General features: G+C 33.3%; 2 protein-coding genes and 1 long non-coding RNA gene across 3 annotated transcripts in view; 2 read left to right on the top strand and 1 right to left on the bottom strand.

Annotated features, from left to right (window-relative positions):
* LOC146461344 (uncharacterized) overlaps nt 1-23,438 on the bottom strand; it is a 227,734-nt gene that overhangs the window by 137,501 nt on the left and 66,795 nt on the right. The gene's annotated exons all lie outside the window — the stretch shown is intronic.
* The window catches only part of LOC146461348 (uncharacterized), a 49,094-nt gene that overhangs the window by 20,428 nt on the left and 5,228 nt on the right, over nt 1-23,438 (top strand). The window lies entirely within an intron of this gene.
* On the top strand, nt 56-23,150 carry LOC146461349 (uncharacterized). Its single transcript, XR_014857442.1, has 2 exons — nt 56-192; nt 22,804-23,150. It is a non-coding gene; the product is annotated as an uncharacterized LOC146461349 (long non-coding RNA).

Below are 23,438 nucleotides of genomic sequence, written 5' to 3'. Positions count from 1 at the left end.
CGTGGGACCGCGCCTCCTAAAGTCATGTGACTCTGACATCTGCTGGCCGCTGGTAAAAAAAAAAGGAATCGATTCGTCGGAATGTAGAGGAATGTAAAGTTGTCTGTGAATGATGATTGCTGTGGAAACTCTGAGCAGCCCAATTTCAGCTTCAAGATTCCAAGGAGATGTGGTCCAAATGACGCTATAAAGGTAAGATGCAGTAGTGATCTTTAATTTTATGAAATCAGCTGTACACGATGTAATATAACTTTGCTTTGGCGGCCATTTTGTTTGAAATATACGTGTACATGTACATGTAAGCTCAAACTTAACTGATTTCTGCCCTCAATGCAATATTCGGCATTGAAAGCTGTTGGTTTGAATTTAAGCAAGTTTGACGTTTTGACTCCACGAGAAACAGGTCACAAATCTTTATTTCCTCTGTGAGGCCGGCTGTAACTCTATATAAGCTTAAAAGCAAAACGGTAATGGGTCGTTTCGCGCCTACGAGTTGTTTCTCCAACGACCAGGCAACTAACGGCTAAGCCAGTTCGCTGATGTCTCATATTGATATAATACAAATTATATGTTTACATTTAGGCAGGGCCTAGCTAACATGAGCAAGACGAGGCACTTGCCTTGCCTTTCGAAGTAGAAAAACTACTATTACATTGAAGTTGAAAAGTAATCAGTTCCCCAATAAGCATTTTAGATTGCATCCTCAAAGCGTAATCCCCGGGATTAACCCTCATAAGCTTATCAAGCTTAGGTAAAACTCCACTGATTCCAGAGGGCAATTTGTTCAAAATTACAAGTGAGAGTCATCACAAATTCATCCAATGCGACTGAATGGTGAGTTTGCAGACATCCAAAACTGGCCCTGGTAAAGTCACAATTTGCTTTGTTATGCATGTTAAATAACAGCCAAAACTTCTGATTTCTCTGGTGGGATGGCCACTTTTACTCTCTGCCTTCTGACTGATTAACTTTTTTGTGTACACTTAAAGTGCGCTTACCATTATACAATGTACGGAGAGGATTTGATACTGACTGAACAAAGCCCTGTGTTCACTTGTTTCAAATTTATAGGAGTGCAAAGGTCATTTCTTTCCTATGAATTCTGTGGCTTTGGCTTTCTCTTTATTTTGAATTTGATGTCTACCATAATTCAGTTTGTTTTGCCACTATGCTTCTTATCCTGCAAGAATCATGAGATCATTGCATTAAGAGCAACTCATCCCAGAAAGGGATGAGATCTTCAAAGGATAATCTAAAGTTTTGTCCTGCCTGTTCATATCATGCGTACTCAAAGCACAGTCAGTGACTAGCATAATTTTATGGTAAAAGGATGGCAAGGTGTTAAACTCCTGTGAAACAAACAAAGCAAGGCAAGGTGATGGAAAAGACAGCCATTATTACAAAATACAGTGTATTCCAAGATAACACGTTCAATATTGAAATCCTAGCAGCATGCAGGATGTTTGTCCCATGAACTTACACGTAGTGTCATGGCCTCAGCTCCCACGAGTCTCCTGTAGCTCAGTGGTAGAGCATCCGAACTAATAATCGGAAGGTCTTACATGTAGGTTGGACTCCTGATAGGAGCACTCAGATTTCTTTTTTCTAAGTACAGTGTATGCCTGTGTCACTTTCTGGAATAATTCATCATTCTCAGCTTACAAGGAAGGCTCTTCATGTACATTGGCTGAAAGATATTTAATGGGCCAAACCAAACCTACTGTACATGTATGTGATGTAAGAAGCATAGTCACAAAACAGACAAAACAATAAGTAAATTTACAAAATATAGAGATTAGGCAAAAGCCATGTGCAGAAGGCATTACAAAGATATGATCTTTGAGCTATGAATGTACACAGGAAACTAAATTAGTTAAGAAATGGTGAGGAGAAGCAGCCAATATACATGTAAAGAAAGTCTAAGACACGCAGGCCTTACACCATTTATAAAGTAAACTATCTCCTCGTTACACTTGTCCCATAGGGGCCATGCCAGGAGCAATGCTAAAATAATAATGTTGACTTGCAAGAAACCAAAAAGTTGCTATTTCACATTTGAACAAGAATATTTTTTTGAACATTGTATCCATGAAGAAGAGCTCAAAATAGCATTCCAAAGCTTCTGAGACAATAAAAGACAATAGAATTGGCGTAATATAACACAGATGAGTAGTATGGGATATGAGGGGATCGGCGCATTTTAAATTGTCCGACTGTTGCACTTTTTATTTTCAATTGTCCGACTGTTGCACTTTTTAAAGGTTTTCGCTGCAATAATAACCAGGCTGTTTTACTTTTTCCCAGAAATTGCACCAAAAAATTGCACCAAAAAACTGCGCAGAAAAACTGCGCAGAAAAATTGCGCTGATTTTTTGCGCTGATATTTTTTTAAAAAAATAGAATCAATTATTTTTCCAAGTCGAAATATCCTCAAGGCATTTTCAAAAGAAAACATTTGTTGGAATTCTATATTAAAATATCCACAAAAGTGCGTTTAAAATAATCATCATGTGAAATCATTAGTCATTTCTACGCTTGGTCTTTTATTTGGTTTTTATGGCTCAGGCGAAGCCTAGAGTTTAGCTTCTCGGCAGCGCAAGTCGCAGCAAACATGTAATCGAAAGTAGATTTACTGAAGCTTGAAAGCGAAGCTTTCTAGATGAAGTGAATATACTGAGATTACATGTTTGATAAGACGAGCAGGGGAGGAGAAGCGTTAAAAACTCGCCCAGCTAGGTGGGAAGAGGAGCGAAGCGACGATGGGCTGGGCGTTTATGGCGTAAATAATTTTCCAAGGTTGAACCAAAAAAATTGCACCAAAAAATTTCGCTAATAATTTCCCAAGGTCAAATCCAAAAAGGCTTAAAGAGATAGTGCGTTTATATAGTATGGAAAATTTATCAAGTAATATATATATTATGGAAAATTTATCAAAATCTGAATTATTAAAAATCATTTCTAAGCAAAGTGAGAATGTTGCTGCATTAACAAAACAAGTGAAACAATTAATTGATGTGAATAAGCAATTAATCGAACAAAACAAACCAGTTCCAGCACCGCGTACTAAAATCATGGAACGCCCTATTCCAGCACCGTGTACTAAAATCATGGAACGCCCTATTCCAGCACCACGTAGAAATGTCAAGCAAATGATTAAAGAATATGAGGAAAATATTATTACACCAATTCCACCTCCCCGCACTAAAATAAAGCAAGTGAATAAAGCTTTAAAAGGTTATACTGAGTCATATGAGGTAACAGTAATCGATGATAAAGATCCATTAGTTCAATTGCAAAAAACAAGACAAAAACTAGGATTTTATATCAAAAACATATTAGAATCCATGAAAGGTTTGAAGTTTATTGAAACTCTGAAAGTGACGTTTGAAAAAACAACAGGTGATATAATTATATCCAAGACGGCATATTTTAACAGTAAGGCTCAAACGATCATCAACCAAACAGAAATTGCTGAAGCACTAAAATTAACTGCAGAACAAATCTTGAATAGGATAGCTCAATGGATATCAGAGGGTTCAGGATGGATCATAAAATCAATCGACAATCATTATCTGAATATTGTACGATATAAACCAATGAAGGGTTCATCGTATCTTAAACTGCCAATTGAATTACAAAATAAGAAAGGATTAATCAATCTGCAGAATAAAGACAATGAATGTTTTAGATGGTGCCATGTGAGACATCTTTGTCCAATGGATAAAGACCCGCAGCGCATTAAAAAATCTGACCGAAAATATGTTAGTGAATTGAATTATGATGGAGTTGTATTTCCTGTTTCCATCAAACAGATAAATAAAATTGAATTACAAAATAAAATCAATATCAATGTTTTCGGTTATGAGAATAAGCAACCATATCCACTTTATATATCAAAAGAAAAGTTTGAAGATCATATGGAATTATTGCTTATATCTGAAAATGAGAATAAACATTTTGTGTACATCAAAGATTTTAATAGATTTATGTTTAACCAAACCAAGCATAAAAATAAGAAACATTTTTGCATGCATTGTTTGCAATGTTTTAGCACAAAAGATGTGTTTGATGTCCACAAAAAAAACTGTATTGTAATAAATGGAGAACAGGCTATTAAAATGCCAAGTAAAGATAACAACATTTTACAATATAACCATTACCACAAGCAATTACCTGCTCCATTTGTAATATATGCTGACTTTGAAGCTTTAACAGAGAAGATACATGGTTGCCAGCGGAATAATGATAAATCTTTTACAGATGCCTATCAAAAGCATACAGATTGTGGATATGGGTATAAAGTTGTTTGTTGTTACGATGATAAGTATACCAAGGATGTTCAATATTATAGAGGTGAAAATGCTGTTTACAAAGTTTAAGAACAAATGTTAGAAGAAGTACGTTACTGCAAAAACATTGTCAAATACAAATTCAACAAGCCATTGAAAATGACTAATGTTGATGAAGAACAATTTAAAAAAGCTGATAAGTGTCATATTTGTGGTATATCGTATAATAACAAAGATATAAGAGTCAGGGACCATTGTCATATTACAGGTTTGTTTAGAGGTTCAGCACATCAAGATTGCAATTTGTCGTTTAAACTCACTGGCAAGATACCTGTGGTTTTTCATAATCTGAGAGGATACGATAGTCATTTTATAATGCAGCAGATTGGTGAAATTGTTAAAAAACATACATATGTGAATGGAAAAGGTGAGGAGTGTCAAATGAATGTCAATGCCATTCCAAATAACATGGAAAAATATATGGCTGTTATGTTGGGAAATAGTTTGGTATTTATTGACAGTTTTCAGTTTATGAGCCAATCATTTGCTAATCTTGTTAACAATCTTCCAAAAGATGCTTTGAAATACACGAGAGAATTTTTCAAAAAGGATAAATATTTCAATTTGATGACGAAGAAAGGTGTATACCCATATGATTACATGGATAGCTTTGATAAGTTTGAAATGACTGAATTACCATCAAAAGAAGAGTTTTATAGTCAATTGAATAATGAGCATATTTCAGATGAAGATTATGACCATGCAAAAAAAGTTTGGAAAACCTTTAAAATAGAAAATATGGGAGTATATCATGATCTTTACTTAAACAGTGACATACTTTTATTAGCAGATGTTTTTGAAAATTTCAGGAAAACGTGTTTGGAATATTATAAGTTAGATCCATGTCATTATTTCACAAGTCCGGGTTTGAGTTGGGATGCTATGTTAAAAATGACTGGTATCAAATTAGAACTTATGACTGATATTGATATGTTCCAATTCATTGAAAAAGGTCTAAGAGGTGGTACCAGTTACATTGCTAATCGATATGGAAAAGCAAATAATCCCTACATGAAAGAGTATGATGAAAAAGAACCATCTTCTTATATCATGTATCTTGATGCAAATAATTTATATGGTTGGGCTATGTCACAATATCTTCCAACAGGTGGTTTTAAATGGATGTCTCAAAATAAAATCGATGAACTTGACTTAGCTAAGTATGATTCCTCATCAAAAAAGGGATTAATATTGGAAGTTGATTTGGATTATCCTACCTCACTACATGATCTTCATAATGATTTTCCATTAGCACCAGAACAAGTTTGTGTAAAAGAGAATATGTTGTCGAATTATTGTAGTACGATAAAAGAAAAGTATAATATTTCCATTGGTCAGGTTCATAAATTAATTCCAACTTTGTCTGAAAAACGGAACTATGTATTACATTACAGAAATTTGCATTTATATCTTGATCTAGGTTTGAAAATAACCAAGGTTCATAGAGTACTTGAATTTGATCAATCTCCATGGCTAAAACAATACATAGATTTCAACACTCTTAAAAGAACTAATGCCAAAAATAGTTTTGAAAAAGATTTCTTTAAACTTATGAATAATAGTGTATTTGGAAAAACAATGGAAAACCTCAGAAAAAGAGTTGATGTAAGGTTAGTCACTGATGAAAAGAAACTTGTTCAATTAACATCGAAACCAACCTTTGTATCCAGTAAAATTTTCAACGAGAATCTTGTGGCTGTTCATAAGATCAAAGAGACATTAACCTTAAATAGACCAGCATATGTTGGGATGTGTATTCTAGATATAAGTAAAACACTAATATATGATTTTCATTATAACTACATCAAATCCAAATACGGAAACAGAGCAAAATTATTATTTACAGACACTGATTCTCTAACGTATGAAATTCAAACAGAAGATTCCTACAAAGATTTTTGGAACGACAAAGATAAATTTGATAACAGTGATTATCCAGAAGATAGTCCATTTTATGATGCTAGTAATAAAAAGGTAATAGGTAAGTTTAAAGATGAAGCGGCTGGCAAACCAATAACAGAATTCATTGGTTTACGTAGTAAAATGTATTCATACACCAAAGATGATGGCACCAACAATAAAACTGCAAAAGGTATTGCGAAAAATGTGATTAAAAAAGTCATCAAACATGAGGATTACAAAAATATATTATTCAACAACGAGCAAATGTATCATAACATGAAAACGATCAGAAGTGATTTGCATATCCTCAAGAGTTTTTCACTAAACAAAGTTTCATTGTCATGTTTTGATGATAAAAGGTATATACTTGATGATGGCATAAATAGTTATGCATATGGTCACTACCGAATAAAAGAAGCAGGAGATTGAATCACCAGTATACGCTCGATCAATTTTTCAAAGAATCAATAACGTATTCAATTAATATTCAATTTTTCGATTTTTCAAAGGTTGTAAACATTCACATATTTTAATCAATGTTGAGAAAAAGCCATTTTCTCCACTCATGAATTTTTCTTTCAAATATTTTAAACGATGTTCAGTGATATATCCGATAATAGTTCCATCATTTTGATAATTATAATATCTCAACATACTATCAAATATTTCTGAATTACATTGGCGATTATATTTATAACATTTGTATAATAATTCGATGTAAAGGTCTCTCATATAATAATAATGTAGATTTCATTTTTTATACGGTTTAAAGAATTGTCACTATTATAAAATATGATAGAAATTTCTGATAAAAAACGTGATTATTCGTTTGTGGCAAATAATCATACCAATAAAAAATTTGTAAAAGCCATCAATTGTAGTAATAATGAGGTGACATACTTTAATAGTATGTATGCTATTCAACAATATCTTGGTATTAATGCAGGGATAGTAAAAATGGTTTGCGAAGGTATTAACCACTGCAAAACTGGAATTTCCAAAAAGAATGGTATTTCTTACAAATTTGAATATGTGAAAAAAGAAGATATGCCAGATGATTATATCAAATCATCAAGAACAGGAGAAAAAAGAATGAGATTATTAAGCGATGAAGAAAAATGGGCTAAAAGAACATACACCTGTGAATGTGGTCAAACAATGAAAAATCAATATAAAAATTATCATAGAAAAAAATGTGGAGAAAGAAAATAGCTATTTTTTAAAGTTTATTCGAAGACACATTTTATTACAGTTATTAAATTTCAAAAGATGGTGATAATTCATTTTATCCCTCATCTTCATTAGTTTCATCATCAGATGAATCATCAGAAGAATCAATGGAAGAATCAGAATACTCATTAAAAAAAATGTATTTTTTAGAGAACATATTAGAATCAAAATAATCATTAATTTCAGTATCATAAATTGAACTTTTTGTTTCAGTTACTTTATCATAAATTTTCTTATAGTCGAGATCTCTACTATATTTAATCATGTATAATAATTTATTTTTCCAATAAGGATCATAAAATGGCTTTTTATTTGATGGCATGTCAGCAAGATCATTTAATTCATCAAAATCTTCAATGATACCCTTCCAGTAGTATGCGTCATCATGTGAATATGCCAGTTCATTGAAAAGTTTTTTTTTCCAATCTATATTATCCATATATGATATATGATATATTAATTTCTGTTTAAACCATTAAATTCTTCAACGGTATCCAAGAATTAAAGTCATCGTTATATCCTTTCCATTTCACTAAAGCTTGTTTTTTCTTGTGATCTTTCCGGATGACTTTGTCTATTCTAAATACCTCTTGTTTTGCTTTCAACAATTCAGCTTCATAAAAGCTGCCTTGTATCTCTTCATTATTGAGATCTTTCAGTTTGTAAGTGATCGGATTGGTGTATTGGATTTTGTCGATAATGAACACTTCTTCAGTCCAATTTGGTGTATAACCTTTATCAAATAGCTTTCTTTTATACTTTGATATCCTAACCTTGTCACCTACTTTAAACTTAGGTAATTTTGATTGCTTCATATCACCATATAGGTTGAAGTAAACAGTTCCTTTATTTTTCTTTTTTCTGGCTTCTGTTGGTGTCATTTTGATTGAACTGTGTTTAGACATATTATACTGTTTCAACAACATGGGTAATATATCCAGATACATTGTATTGCCTTGGGCAGTGAACTGCTTCCACATCTTGGTTTTGATTGTTCTATTCCATCTTTCCACCACTGATGATTTTTCTTCATTTTCTGTTGAATAGAGTTTTATGTTGTGTTTATGGAGTAAGTCTTTCATATGTTTGTTGTAGAACTCTAAGCCTTTGTCAGTCCATAGATACTCTGGTTTATCCCCTTCTTTGAAAATCTGTTGGAATGCTTTGGTTACAGTTTCACCTTTCTTATCTTTTAACGGAACAATCCAGCCGTATTTACTGAAGATATCTATAACCATGAGAAGATACTTATAACCTTTGTTCCATTTACTCAACTGTTGCATTTCAACAAGATCAGCAGCCCATATTTCATCAACATGATTAACAATAACACGCCGTCGAGTAAAGTTACGCTTTATGGGTTTATGCAGTTCATCAGCTAATGTTTCTTGCCAGTTTTTACTCGACGGCTTTTGGCGTTTTTTGAAGCTCCAAGTCCAAGCTTTTTCTTTGTGGCTATTGCAGCTTGAGCTAAGCTTGTACCCCAAGGTCTTTCACGATAAGGTATTTCAGATATTCTTTGTAGCATAATATCATCAGCTGCGTGTTTATCGGATAATGATCTAGCATTACTATAATCTATATCATGTTGTTGGCAAATAGCATCTAGTTTATTTATTGGTTCTCGATAATTGGGATCATTTGATGCTAATCTTTCTTCTAATTTTGTGCCAGGTCCACAATAATTGTATTTTTTCCCCTTAGGAGTTCTCATATGTAATTCTCCAAGTTTGGTTAGTTGTTTTTGAAGATCGAAACCACTCCCATCGAGATCCTTTCTGTCAGTAACATATTTTTTATTAGGACGTACTTTGGTAGATAATTGATCAAGCATTTCAGAACCTGTCTTCTTTATAAAAGGAGTAGCTTTTTCTAAAGCATAATCAAGAGCCTTCTTTTGTAGCTTGGGATTTCTCAATGCTTCAGATCCGTAATATCTACCCATTTCTACAGCCTTTTTACCCAACCATGGGATACCATGTTGAATTAACATATCAGTACCAGTTGATGCTAAAGTATCCATTATGCCCGCCCCTTTGTGCGGGCTGCTCCGTTTCCCTGATTTTGTTTAACGAATTTGGTTTTTTTTATCCCGCATTCTGCACAAGTACAAAAAAACATTAATCTATTATTTTTTGTTTGGAAATAACCAGAAGGTTCAACACATTCAGTTTGTTTTTTCTGTTTAACACAATACGATTTTACCATTTATACATATATATTACACAATATTTTTGAAATAATTTATTATGAATTCATGATTATCACTATCAGTAGTATTCAAATGGAAATTGGTATTATGAATTGTTTCTAGAATCGATTTTCCTTTTTGTCTTTCAAGCAGATAATAGAGACACCAATATCCACATAATACAGAATCTCGATCTTGAATTTCATCTGATGAATATATCAAAGGTTTACCACTTGTTGCAAGATATTTTTCCACTTCTTTTGGCATAGGTAATCCGAAGCTGTCAAAATATTCAGCATATTTGTTTCCATTTCGATATGCAACCCAATGTGTGCCTGATCCGATATAATCATCAAGATTTATGATCCCCACTTCATTGTTTCTGATGGACATGGGTAATTTATCTTTGCTGAAAACTCCTCTGAAATATTTGATACCAAGCTGTTTAACCCAATTATTAAGATCAAAATTGCTAAGCGGAGTATTAATAAATTCTACAAGATATCCCCGATTAGTGGAATGTTTTTGAAAGGACTGTTTTTTCCCAGTAGTAACCCTTTTCCTTTTTTGGAGGTTTTTTTTTTTACTCCCATGCCTATGGGTTGTTTCCAAGTACCATAAAATGGAGGTGGTCTATAATCAGCCGGAAGAACCAAACCACCATTGGTATTTTTTGGAACATAAACTGGTACAGACCGTCTCAATCTCTCTCTATCCACTTGTAAACCTTTTCCTGTCAATGCATTCAACAATAAAGGAACGCCAATTGAAGCCAATAATGTACCCAAGAAACCACCTGATTGACTCTTTGTCGGTTTGATAACAATCTGTCCACCAGTATGAATTGCATTAACGATTTGTTTCTTTTGTTCATTTGTCAACCAATCTTTATACTTTATCAATTGATCAACTTTGTTTTGTGGAATTAAGAACCCACCAACCTGTCCTTTTCCGAATATCTTATCAACACCAAGACTGGCAAGACCAGATAATGCTCCAGTAGCCAGTGGACCAGCAGCTTTTGAAGCTAGACTTGTTACAGCTGGAAGCGCCCTCGCACCAAGACTGAATAATGATGACCATAGGCTTCCTCCCATTTTGACTGCTTTTCGTATCTGTGTTTTAGATATTTTGATATCAGAACCAGTACCATTTGTCATTGATTTTCGTAATCTATTTATTTGGGACTTTGTTAACATAAGTTGGTCAGGTCCATTTAGTTCATCATGTGATAATCTGATTGTTATTGCTGAATTATTTCTCAATGCTTTTGCTAATTTTTGTTTTTGTCCTTGAGACAATTTTACACCATGTGAATGATAGCTAGTCATATCTTATATATGATATGTGTAGATAAAATTATATTTATCTGAATAAAAGCTTGCCGTCTTTCTGCACAAGTTCAGCATCTTGTTCGTATAAAGTAAGGGCATAAATTGAATAAGCTGCAGCAGTCGTACCTGACAGTTCATAATGGAATGCTAATTTAGTGGTACCATCTCTTATATCCATCTTTTGTTTTGTTAGGTCAAAGTACAAAAACCCGAATAATGATTTGAAATTAGATGTATTCAAAAGTGTACCTTGTCCATATTCATTATTAGCGTGAACATATTTCATAATGTCACGGTACACTCGGTTTATATTCACTTCTGGGGTATAGTGTACATCTGGATACTCATTACCATTTCCCACAACAAGATGGGCATTAGAAAGAGTTCTCGGATCTGTTGATACACTGAATGTGTTGTACAAGAAAGGATTGGCTGTTTGAGCATCAACATTTGCATCATTGATGATGAACACAAACACATGTCTTGGTCGTTCGATTCCGCTGGTGATTTGAAAAACGCCAGCTCGCCTTGTAGTACTGTTTGATCGTTCGATGTTTTCACGTAGATATATCCATTTATGCGGTTTCATAAACTGATTAATGTACAATGACTGTCCTTCTGAATTGAAAGTTATTCTTGGCACAACCAGTTGCATCCTCATTATCATAACACGGCAGGCAGCGCCGCCTGTTCTCCAAATAAGATTTCCATCAGATTCAATTTCAAGATTTAATTCCAACCTTGTTGCAGGAAGAAGCTCATCTCGCAGTGCCTCAAAAAATGAATAACGATTAAGAGAAATTTCTGTGGGAACATTGACTGAAGTACCCAAAAGAGTTTTTCTGGCTTTTGCTCCTACACTAACCGCAGCTTCTTGAAATCGAGGTTCTCTGGAAGTGTCTAAATAGAAAAACTCATTTGTTGCAGTTGATTGAGCATAATCTGGGCTATATTCCAACAGATTCTTGATATTGACAGCATGATTTGCATCGTTACAGTCATAAACTTTCCGACCATTTAGCTTCACATCGAAATTGTTGATAAATGAATGGGAGCCATTTACAATATTATTTTCATCATTTGCCACTAAATTAGCATTAGCCATTGTTTGCACTTTGAAGGTCATTGAGATTCTAGCATTATACCAGTCGAAAGGTGTTACCTCACCTGTGTTGTCAACTACAAACCTGTATCCAGTCTTCTTTTGAGAAGCATTATTTGCAGGGGCTGTAGTATTCAGTGGTGTTTCAAGTTCGAAAAAGACATCTTCATAACGTTCTAAATATTTTGGATTCCTGAATGATTTCATTATACTATTATATTACACAATTTTCCTCCTTCTGATTTTCCCACCAGATATTATCTGATTCACTCGATCTGCTATTTCCATATCAGAAAGTTGTTTTGTTACGCTTGGCTGAGTGGACACATTAGTAGGTGACAAAATTGAAGGTTGTTTTTTACTCAATAACTGAACTATCTTATCTCCGGCTTTATTCCCAATATGCTCTCCAGTTTTTGTAACAGCCTTTGTCGCTGCTGTTTTAACTCCTTTTTTAGCTAATTCTTTGGTTGTTTTTCCGAATAATTTTGATGTAATTGATGTAAATATATTCCCACCAACAATTGATTCATCGTAAATATTCTTTCTAACATAACGACCCATTTCTGGGTCAAATCTTCTTTTGAATTCACTTTGTCTCATTATACAATTTCATTACACAAAACTTGAACGTAGAATTAAACTCATAAACCAATCTATATTATTTAAATCAATGGGTCTGTTTAATGCATCCGTTACCGTTATTCTGATTTCGGATATAATATTCTTTGAAACTGGACTGAATAAAGCTCTTTTTGGCTCAAAAGTAAATGGAAATGATCTTCTTAAATTATCTGTTGGAATCATTATTAATGTATTTGTTAATACTCCATCGCTAATACTGTCAGTTATAAGATCACAATTTATGTTTATGACATCAATACTATTGGTTATATTTGGAAGTTTGCTGCTATATTCAGTCTGTGTTATTATTTTGGGCTCAAAACCGATCAGATCACCGAATTTTGAATTGGATATATCTAATCTCCATTTGTTTCCAAGTTCGACAACGACACGATAACTTGATAAAACAAAATACAGTTTGACAGCCACACGATTGGCTGGTTTATCATCGTTTTGCTCAATGGCTTGTGTAATATAATTATTGAGATCATCATAACTGTACATACCATCAACAAATGTGATTGTTTCCCAATTGGCTCCACTATCTTTGGAGTATTTGATTTTATTATTGTAGTTTTTATTATTGATATTATGCCATGAATAAGTCATTGACACACGATTAACTGCTAGTTCATGTTTCATATCGCTGCCAAGATGAATTGGTGGATTAAACTTGATTGAAAAGTCTTCAGGCTGACTCCTACCTATTTTTTGACGATTAACGGATGATATCTTTATTTCTCGTTCTTGCATATATATCATTAGAATACATAATTCTTCAACAGCTCAATGAGTTGTTTATTGGAAATCGTCCCTAGTTGATTCAATTTATGGGTAATCTGTGAAAATTCATTTTTAACGGAGTTATTCCCAGCTAAAATGGATCCCCCGAGAAGTTCCATTCTGTCAAGTAGGTCATTTATATTATTGAAATAGACAACTCCTGATCCTATTTTTTTGAACTTATTACCGGTTTTATGGATTGGAATTTCACTCAGTTGGTTTAATTCATTGAAAACCATTTTGGCTATATCACTGTATTTCTTTTTTGAATTGAATCTCTTTGTGAGGAGATCAATGGTGTCAAAATCAACCTTCTTATCAAGCACTTTTTGTCCATCTTTTGATGCAATAAGACGTAATTGTCCCATCAATTTGGGGATATCAATCATGAGACCACCATACTGACCATATTGATTTATCTTATACGCATTCCGCTTTGGTTGTGTATGCAAGCCTTCACCACTGAGGGTTTTGAGACCTTCTGGGATGAGTTGAATTCTTTTTCTGTATTTTTTAACAGCCTCCATTTTCATGTTTAAAATATCGATTTTAGCTTCATTTTTATTTTTACCTTTACCTCTTGATAAAACACCTTTTTGTCTACCAATTTCCTTTATTATTTTCCCAACCTTATTATCATAATCCTTAAAAACAAGTGAACCATCCTTAATACGTTCTAATAGTGAACTAGGTGGAATTAATTCATATTCCATCATTATCTCAATTTCATCATCATTGAATCCTTTGTCCAGATTTGATTCATATGATGATTTCATCATAGCTGGTTTGTAACCAATCGGCAGTTTTGTTGCTTGCTGTGGTTGTGGTTGTGGTTGTGGTTGTGGTTGTCCAGGCTGAATTGCTAACATCTCAATGTTCTCCAAACCTGATGTGATTGCTTTTTGGTTTTTCTGCAACTGCTCAATTAATTTATCCTGTTTGTCGTCGATTGTTTGTTTTGTCTTTTCCTGAGCTTTAATTATTGGTTTGAACGTTTCTGATAAACCCTGTTGTAAATCTTGTTTATTATGCTTGTATTCCTTCAACGTGTCTCTTACCTCTTTAGTTAAAATTCCAGCCTTAATCTTGGCTTCAGATATTTGTTTTAATCTTTGTAAGTCCATTATACTATTCGCTTACATAAACTTATCTAAACTTATCTAAACTTATCTAAACTTATCTTTCAGAAATCATATACAAATCCATCATTTTTATTGTCTAATTAAATATTATAATGGATATTCCAAACTATGACAATGAAAATGAAAACAATAATTTCAAACGGCTTTATGGATTCATGCCAAATGATACATTTCGAATGCTTATCTGTGGTAATACTGGTTCGGGTAAAACTAACCTTCTTTATCACATGCTTATGCAGCCATTATTATACTATGATCAGATACATCTTTATGCAAAAAATCTAGAACAAGCAAAGTATAAAGATATGATTCAAAAGCTAAATGATATATCAAATAGTGTTGGTTATGATGTGATAGTTTATAGCAATGATCAGATAATTCCAGTTGAGAGTTTAATGGATGATGAATCACAAAAGATTGTCATATTCGATGACTTTATTTGTGATAAAAACCAAAAACCATTAATCGATTATTTTATAAGAGGTCGCCATAAAAACTGCTCTGTTATTTACCTTAGTCAATCATTTTACAAGACGCCAAAGGACATCAGGTTGAACTGTTCACATTTCTGTGTCTACGACTTCCCAAGCAATAATGAACAGAGTCTGATATCCCGTGAATTGGGAGTTGATAAGGGAACATATATTAAAGCCACCAAAAAACCATATTCTTTTCTCTATGTGGACAGACCTATGAAAGTTGTAAAAAGAAACTTTTACGGAACAGTCTAAACAATTAGTATAATGGGAATTTTCAATGATGAAACAACTTCTACAACAGGTTCTGGATCAATAGGACAACAAGGTCCTCAAGGACCTCCAGGCGTTGGTTTTATACTAACAGATAATGGTGATTATAACTTACAATACAAAAAAATGGTTAATGTCAAACAAGGCACTGATCCTAATGATGCTGTCACAAAGAGCCAAATACAATTGTTGGATAATGCTCCTGGTGATGTGCGAGCTAATAAAGCAGTAATTTACAGCAACAGTGGAAGTGTTCATACCAATAGTATCTATCTACAAGACACACCAGACGGTGCTGGTAGCTCTAATGATGTTCGATTAATGACTGAGCATCAGTCTTATGAAAACATTCATCTTAATATACCAGATTTGAAAAACTTTGATGGTCATGGTGGACGAGCTAAAAGCGAAATAATGGTCACATCAACAGAACAACATATCACCGGACGGAAAACATTTTTTGATATTAATGTTTTAAAACCTGATAATGACGATCAAGCAGCGAATAAAAAGTACGTTGATGATTCTGTTAAAAAAATACCATCACCTGATTTATCAGGTTATTTGGAAAAGGATGGATCATCACCAATGACTGGTAACCTTGATATGGGTAATAAACAAATCACCAATCTTGGTGCTAATATACAAAATACCTATGATGTTGTCAATTTGGGTTTTTGTGATACTAAATACCAACAAAAAGTTTCAAATAGTGATCTTAATATGGATCAACATCTGATAAAAGATATGGGTCCACCTGTTGATAATACTGATGCTGTTAATAAATACTACGTTGATCATAACTTTCTTAACCGTTTAAATCCTGCTGCAATGGGCGGTGATCTAGACATGCGTGGTCATGTAATTAAATTTCTAAAATTATCGAGCGAGCCATCAGCTGCTGCTCGGGTGGCTGAGCTGAATCTCAAAGCTGATAAAAACTATGTTGACAATCGAGATACCTATGTTATCAATACTTTTTCAACTTTAGTTAATACCACTTTTAACAACCTCCTGAGAAGAGATGGGACCAATTCAATGACTGCTGATTTAAATTTGGATGATCATAAGTTGATAAATGTTAAAGAGCCAACCAATGATAAAGACGGTGTAAATAAAAAGTATTTTGAAGATAAACTTGCTGAATCACATTTGGTTAGCAGTCACAAAACAAACGAATTCAAATACCTGTACGATACAGATGAATCAGCTTCAGAATATAATATCAGGGTAAATGGGTTTGAAAACAATTTCAGAGAATCAGCTCACCAAAATAAGAAAGCATATGCTATCACAATGACTAAGGACTCTGGGTCTAATGATTATCGAAGTGGTATCTCATTCAACATTTATCCATTACCCATTGGTACGTTCACAATGATATTCGAGTATTATTTCCCTGAATCCACCAATGTATCATTGTTTACTGTTGGAACAACTGTCTATATTCACAAACAGGTCTACCGAGCATTCGATACGTACGGCAAACTTCTTGTTCAGATAAATAACAACAGCAAAAACACACCTGATCGTATAACATTGCAAATTCATGGTACAGCTGTAGTCCAGAACCCAGAAGGATACTTGGTTATTTATGGAATCAAAGGATGGAGTGATAGTGTAGATCCAAGGGTTTATGATGGGTTGAAAAATGAGATGTTTGATTTCGAAAATAATAAGATGAAAATGCAGGTGGATATTAATATGAATAATAATAGGATCGTAAATTTGGCTGATCCTACAGATGATAACGACGCCGTTACAAAAAAATGGATAAAACAACTATCAAGTGAAATTTATGTAAGTGGTAAAATAAGTGTACGAAATGGATTTTTTCAAAATGTTACTGGTGATAATTTAAATTTCACAAATGAAGTCACAATAGAAAAAATCCATCTTTATTCACCAACAATAAATACTAATTCATCCATTACTTTCAATTTAGCAGGAGCAACAAATTTCGTTTCACGATTTAATTTCAAATTTATTACCACTGTTAATATTAACCGAAAATTTGATTCAATAAATAGTATTCAGCTCCGTCTTTCAAGTGGACTTGGTATTGGTGATGTAAAATTCACAATAAAATATTCCAGTCTTAATATACATTAATATTATAATAATGCCATACTTTGAAGATGAAAACGGAAACCATATATTGGATGAAAATGGAGATAAGATTGAATATACAGTCATACATGAAATGCAAGATATCATATGGAAAGAACCAATTCACGTCAATGATGATGGTCACCTTGACACAGAAGACCGTCATCTGATTATCAAAGATGGAACACAACCAAATCATGCAATATCTCTGAGTCAACTCCAGAGCCACACAGAGGATACTATCAAACCACTGATTGACAATAGTATAAGACAATCTTTGGTGCAATTGGATTCTGACATCAAAGGACTATTGGAGAATATGATGCGTACTAAAGTAAAACCGTTAATAATCAGCACGATTAATGAAGCTCTTAAAAAATCATAAAATTTTATATGGACAATAATTATAAAAGACTATGATTGATGCAACAGAGTTCAACCATGTCAGCAACACATTATCATCTGACCAAGTTGATGAATTGAAATCTTATTACAAAACATATCACAAAAAAATGTGGATTTACAAAAAAGCTTATAAATCCTATAGAAAATGGAAATTAATCGGTAACATCAGTTCTGCAATTATTGCTGCTGGTGGTATATCCAGTAGTTTACCCACTTCAGGCATATCTCTTGTTGCGGCTACTGCTGTTTCACTTTTTATTCAAATATATTTGAAGCATAAAAATCTTGACATTAAAACATACCAATGTCACTACGCCTATCAAAGGTACGAGCACTTGTTAATATATATAAAAAAAATCCTTAGAAGTGGCGAATTTGATGATGATCTCCTGAAAAAACTACAACATGCTGATTATTATATTTCAGACAACACACCGATTGTTGATAAACAAGCAAGGATGTATGATAAGTTATTTCACTGACCTATTTCACCACCAATCAAATCCAATACACTATCCCAATATTTTTTATAACTAGCCAATGTTCGGTCACTCTTAATACAAACAAGCGGACTGTGTTCTAATCCCATGGCGCTTAAAATTTGTTCTAATAAAAATTTTATACTGATAATACGTTTCCTTTTCCCATTAATATGGGGAAGAATTTTATTTATTTCGACGAAAATACGATGTATTTTTGCCCTCTGTTGATAATTAACACATATCATCGATGCTGCCAATAAATCATCGATGATATTTTCAAGATGATATTTTCGATTGTAAACGCTCTTTTTACGAAAGCGATAAAGATTCTCTCGGAAATTAACATATTCGTTTACTACTTTATAACCAGCAACTTGCCCGCAATTTTTACAAACTGAATAACCTCTATCAAGAATTATATAAGCATTATCAAAACAATATTGTTCGCGTTCGTTCAACTTACGATTTTTAAACTGCTCATGACAGAAAGGACAAGACTCTCCAAAATCCCTGAAACCTTCGTGTATTTCTGAATCACAATTCATTCTACTATACAATATATAATTGTACACGATATTGTTTAATACGTGTAAGAAAAAAATAAATGAAAAAAGAAGCCTTTGTTATGCAAAATGCAAAACCGTTTAAATATTAAACATTTTCAAACTCAAACTCAAACTCAAGCTCATATTTTCATAAAAAAATAACCACGATAACATTTTCATGGCTGACATATTTCACAGATTTTTACACAAGCTGTGGAAGTTACACAGAATTTTATACATGATGTGAAAGTTACAAAGAATTTTATACAAGCTGTGAAAGTTACACAGAATTTTATACAAGCTGTGGAAAATTTTGTGTAATCATTTCATTCGCTAGAAACTCATACGACTGTCATATGACCATACAATGGACTAAATTTAGACGCAAGCGGGAAAGTCCTACTGCATTACATCATTTCCGAGAAAGTGAAACAGTGTTTGGATAATGGTGTGAATGCGTTTCTTACGCGTAAGAAAAAAAGTAACGTCGAAGAGACAAGCTATTGACAGTAAAGAATAAATTTTTCATTTAAAAATCCTTAATTAATCTTAAGGATTTTTCCATAAAACATTATTTCAAATACCTAAATTTGATAAAACATCATAACGACTATCTTCTTCATCACTAATTGGAACATAATAGTTTCTTCTAAAATGCTTTGCCTCTTTTCTATTAAAATGTATTTTTTTAAATTTATCATACGATATTGTATTTACTGGGAAAAAATATTTGTTTAATTTTGTGACAAAACTTTTACCATCATTAACACAATGATGACAAACTGGAAAATAATCATTTTTGTAATTTTTAAATATCCTATATATTCCATTATCTCTATTTTCAATATATTTATCTTTTTTACATTCAACTAATTGTATTTTTTTACAATTCACACATTCAAACATTTTTTCAATCAATTCCTGATAATATAAACATTTCAAAATATAGTTATAATCAATCATCATTTCTTTATGATGCACATATTTTTTAATTTTTTTAAACTTTTTATAAGATTCCATGCTTTCAGTAATATCTTTCCCTGATATCTCTTTCACATCTTCAATAAAAATTTTTTTAACATCATTTTTACATCTAATAAAAGAATTCAAACGATTAGTTAAATGATTTTTTAAAATTGTACAATCAAATTCGCTCATTCAATATACTATATAAACGCACTATCTCTTTAAGCCTTTTTGGATTTGACCTTGGGAAATTATTAGCGAAATTTTTTGGTGCAATTTTTTTGGTTCAACCTTGGAAAATTATTTACGCCATAAACGCCCAGCCCATCGTCGCTTCGCTCCTCTTCCCACCTAGCTGGGCGAGTTTTTAACGCTTCTCCTCCCCTGCTCGTCTTATCAAACATGTAATCTCAGTATATTCACTTCATCTAGAAAGCTTCGCTTTCAAGCTTCAGTAAATCTACTTTCGATTACATGTTTGCTGCGACTTGCGCTGCCGAGAAGCTAAACTCTAGGCTTCGCCTGAGCCATAAAAACCAAATAAAAGACCAAGCGTAGAAATGACTAATGATTTCACATGATGATTATTTTAAACGCACTTTTGTGGATATTTTAATATAGAATTCCAACAAATGTTTTCTTTTGAAAATGCCTTGAGGATATTTCGACTTGGAAAAATAATTGATTCTATTTTTTTAAAAAAATATCAGCGCAAAAAATCAGCGCAATTTTTCTGCGCAGTTTTTCTGCGCAGTTTTTTGGTGCAATTTTTTGGTGCAATTTCTGGGAAAAAGTAAAACAGCCTGGTTATTATTGCAGCGAAAACCTTTAAAAAGTGCAACAGTCGGACAATTGAAAATAAAAAGTGCAACAGTCGGACAATTTAAAATGCGCCGATCCCCTCATATCCCATACTACTCAGATGTGATTTGGAATATGTGTGATTTGGAATATATATCGGTGATATCATTCAATATGCCCTCTGTGATGACATTCCAAATAGCCAAGGGGAGAATTGTGAGTGTGGAGACAACGGTAACGATGAATAAAGTTATTGACAGTTTTCTGTCGGGAAAAAAAAAAAAAAAAGCTTCTGCATTTCACTCTTTTCTGGGGGAGCATACGTGTACCCCCAAATTCCCCCTTGAAGCTCAAGTCTTTTTCACTTTCAATGCTCACCTCACCTTTCCTAAAAGTCTGGCTATGGCTCTCTCACAGAAAGAAAACATTTGCTATGTTGAGTCATGGGTATTAATAATTTTATGAGTGCCCCCTTCTCTTGCCACTTTGTAACTTAAACGTAAGTGAAGCTGTCCTAGATTGTATATATTGAAATGAATTCTTGAATGTATACATGTACGTACACACTTTAAAAGGACTTTTACATGAAGCATACCCGATGTATACCCTCTGGGCCACAACTTAGAATTACCTGTACATGTACCATCTACTGTATTGCACTTTGCATAAAGGAATGGATTGTAGCTCAATAACTTCGACCCAAGTTATTGTACTGTATGTGAATTCGAGGTCTGTTTCTTCACCCTCTTGACACACAGTTGGTGACACAAAATCAATAACCCCATATGCATGTAAATTCAATGTACAATGTAACTTACCGGTAAACCTCATTCACAAGACACAGTCATCTGAGTGCTGGATTTCACATGTGGTGATGTTCTGGTCAGTTGTTTCCCTGTCAACCAAGAGACATACTGTAGTGGGGTAATTCAGAAATTTACTTTGGCAATGTTTAATGAATTGCCCCCTACACTGGCGTTCAGTGTCAACATAGACAAACTGAGTGCAGTATGCTGGCAGGAGTTAATACACAGTAATTCTTGAGTTGTTCTACATTGGCTAAAAGAAATATCACACATTTAATGGGCCAAAGCAAACCTACAGTACATTTACATGTATGTGGTGTAAGAAGCATAGTCACAAAACTAGAGCTAGCATGAGGTCTGTTCTGGGAAAATACATGTATTGGTCAAGTTAAAAAAGGATGAGACCATTATCTTTCCAATACCGACCGAGCAAGTTACATGCAGTTAATTAGTAAGGTTTTATTTTTTATGCTTTCCCATTGTTGCTTTCAAGTCTGCACGGAACTTGTTTATGTTCTTTGTCTGGATGAGGAAATGTTTTGCTTTTATGTTGTAATAATACTGTGACATGACAGTTTCAACAGTTTGTTTTTCATAAGCTTAGAATAGATAGAACATTTTGGTCAAAATTGAAACACTTTGTTCCTTTCAAACATACATTGTACCAAAAGTGGCCCATCTTATCGGTGTGTATAGACAAATTTGCACCACTCAGGGAGCCAATCAGATGGCTCCTTTTCAGTGCAGACCAGTTCAGCTATAATTTTAATGTCAATTTAATTAATATTTATTTGACTGTTTCCCTTGTTTTGCTTGACAACTATTGACATTGTTGGTGGAGAAAATTTTTCTTTCTTGTTAGCAATATGTATATGTAGGCAAAACAGGCATTTTAACCATTGGGGTGGGTAACAAGTCCTTATCCGCCTTGTTACAATTTATTTTAGTGATTGAAAATACATGTACCTATCATTATACACTGTATTGTTAGAACATTGTGTTCGACTTTGTTGTGAATTGCAAGTTATGAAGCATTGAACCTTGGGGAAAGAAATACCGTAAAAAAAAAACTTTAACCAAATTTTGTGTATTATGCAGTTTGTAATCATGCTCAAATGCCATAAAGTTTGAGATCATGAAAATGAAGGTGCAAGTAACTACAGTTGTATTTTAATGCATTTTAAACATTTTTTTTGTAGGCTCTCCCATCCTCTAAGAGCCACTGAATAATTGTGTAACTTTAAATTAATATTTACACATGTATTTCCTCACCTTTTTTCCAGGTCCATTCCTGAAGAAGAAAAATAAATTTCCAAGCAGCAGAAACAGCATTCATTGACATCAAAATCAGATAAGAGTTGTATAATGCAACATGTGCAATTTCAATGAAGTAAACATCAGATCATTTATGATACATGTATTATTTTCTTGACACCAATGAGGCATTGGTGTGGAAAGGATTTTTTTCTCAGAAAGTTGCACATCAATTTCTTTACAAAGTTTATGGTTGTAGCTGTCAAGAATTTATCTTCTCAACGTGTGTACATGTACATTCTCCATTTTAAATTCCAAGGAAAGTGTAAGAAATTGCACAAGAGTTTGCAATAAAAGTTGTTACAATTTACCTGAACTTGAATGGGAATTTTGTTATTATTGTGATTTATGATTTTGTTTCTGATTGGTTGAGAAATTTGCGCACATTTTGCTACCCAATCACAGAACGTAGTAAAGTAAAACCATAGCCAAAGCAAACGTGAAAAAACGCCTGGATAAGCTAGGTTACTCTGTTTTTCTAGTTTGTTAACCTACTACAGCTGAGTATGCACCCTTTTACTGAGAAAACCAGGCTAAACCTTGCTTTCCAGGTAATATTTGCCAACCATACCTAACCTGAAAGCCTGGGGAAACCAGGCCAACC

The sequence above is a fragment of the Pavona decussata genome, unplaced genomic scaffold, assembly GCF_977016875.1.
Source record: "Pavona decussata unplaced genomic scaffold, jaPavDecu1.1 SCAFFOLD_199, whole genome shotgun sequence".
In the NCBI taxonomy this organism is placed as follows: domain Eukaryota; kingdom Metazoa; phylum Cnidaria; class Anthozoa; order Scleractinia; family Agariciidae; genus Pavona; species Pavona decussata.
Note: the sequence above shows the minus strand (reverse complement) of the source record. Positions and strands in the feature narration are given on the sequence as shown.